Raw genomic sequence first — 2,472 nt, forward strand, 5'->3', positions numbered from 1 at the left:
ACTGACTGTGTACTGCGGAACGTAACTACTCCGTTTCGTTATTACTGTGTTATACGCGATAAAAACAACAGCAGTAATTTTGAAACGGTTTCGCCGCTCTACTGCATGACGTCACATCATAATTACTTACAGTGAATACCGAAACGCAGCCAAAATTGGAAGTAGTACGACATGCTATGTTTATTTCTGTTACGCGACATATAATTACAAGTAGTGTAAAATATTCTGTTAATTTCTGTTATTCGTTATGTAATTGAAAGTGATATGACAGTGTACAAATACGAAATAGTACAAGTAATATAATATAGTATATGTCCAGATAACCAAACCTGTGCGAGCAGATTTTACGCAGAGTCTGTCAACAGTATCTGTTGACAGAATGGCAACAGACTGCACACAGAAACAGTTTTAGCAGTCTCTGACGACAGATTGGTGACAGACTGCGCGCAGAGCCTGTCGACAGATTCTGATGACAGACTGACGGCAGATTGCGCGCAGATTCTGTTTCTTAGATAGGCTATTTAATTCTATTAAGGGCCATATGTACGTTATTAAATGGGGCAGTTTCACATACACACCATGCTGCAGAGAAGTCAAGATAATTATATTGTGCAATAATTGTACACATATACACAATAAAAAACAATATTTATATTTTAAAATTGTATTACACATTTTTTATAAAAAAACAACAATAATAGAAAAATAACGAGTACAAGTATAGAATAGTACAACGGTTAAATGGCCATTTAAAGGCGTACACATGTCATTCCTGGTAAAAATTGTTTTCATAATTTTTCATACAATTTCTCATCTTATTATTTTTTTAAATGTTGTTATGTCATTAAATCCGATTTAACCGTCATGCAATAAATATTGAAGGCAGCAGCACCGAATAAAATATTAGTCTCGCTATGTAAATAACTTTTACAGAATTTTTTTGATGGTTTATTTAAAAATATATCATGCTTCGATTTTGATAAAACTTAATACAATCTGAACGGGACGATCGACCGACCAAATTAATTAATGTAAAAGTACAGTATTTTATTAACATGATAGAAAAATGTCATTATCTGCTGTTTTATTGCAATAATTTTCTATACATTCCTTGGTAGAAAATTAATTTCGAATTATCGTACCAGTCTCTCTTACATTATTTATACGCTAAACGGTTTCGTCTATATTTTGCGGCTTAAAAGGCGAACAAACTATAATATTTTTCTTCCTTAAACTTTAAATGGACAATACAAAGCGCTTTTTATCAAGTGAGGAATTGGCGTAGTGTCTAAGGCGACGGACGATTATCCAAAAGATGTCTTCAGTTCAAGTTCGAATCTCACTAGAGAAAATATTAAAAATTATGAAAAAATAATGTAGAAAAATTTTTTTTGTCATAGTATTTTATGAGTATTTATGAGAAAGCGCTTATTCTATGAGTAATTATGAAAAATTATGAGAAAATTTAATTGAAGAACCTACGAAACGACAGGATCTGCGCGCAATCTGCAGCCAATCTGCCGTCATAGTCTGTCGACAGGCTCTGCGCGCAATCTGCCGCCAGTCTGTCGTCAGAGTCTGTTCGCAGACCCTGTCAACAGTCTGGCGGCAGATTGGGGACGCAGATGTCTATGGATCTGTCGACAGATCCTGCTCGGATTCGACAGATCCTGTCGACAGTCTGACGTCAGTCTGCGCGCAGATTGCTTACTGGGTGTATGTTTATTTTATGCAATATGTTAAAAAAAATACAATGGTATATATTTATTTTTTTATGCACTGTAAAATCATTTTATTACAAAAATAAACATTTACATAAATAAATAATTTCCCGTTTTGAAAAACATTTTACATTGGATCATCGCAATGTTTTCTTCTTACATATTCATATTGCCACGGAATTTCACCAGGTGGTGTCAAAAAATAGTCTGCCAGTTTATCTCATAGTTTATATACTATTGCAATCGCATTATGCTTGAAAGTAGGATATATATCGCTAAATGCGCTTTCACCATATCGTCGCCATTCTCCAAGTATTATGTTCCCTTCAGAATCCTCTGAATCTACAAAATGTGGAGGATAATATATTCTGTCCTGTGCTTGCACCAATTCCTCCTCAGATTTAATAAAATTATGCAGACATACAGTCGCCATGACAATCATGTCAATATATTTTGTATGCATATGAATTGGCTTTCAATAGATTCTCCATCTTGATGACAAAATACCAAATGTATTTTCGATAGTGCGTCTTGCCCTGCTTAATCTGAAAATCAATAAAATGCGTGATAAGATTGTAATAAGTTAAAATAATAGGATGTTGTAATAAAAATAATAGGCTAACTGCTAACCTGTAATTGAATATTTTTTTCCTTTCTTCAAGTACTTTTCCTGAATAAGGTCGCATCATGAATGTACTGAGTGGGAAACCACTATCTCCAAAAAAAAAGCATGGTAATCTAATATTGCTTC

Source organism: Odontomachus brunneus, unplaced genomic scaffold (genome assembly GCF_010583005.1).
Source record: "Odontomachus brunneus isolate Ranch 3 - 2012 unplaced genomic scaffold, Obru_v1 Obru_scaffold_300, whole genome shotgun sequence".
NCBI lineage: Eukaryota > Metazoa > Arthropoda > Insecta > Hymenoptera > Formicidae > Odontomachus > Odontomachus brunneus.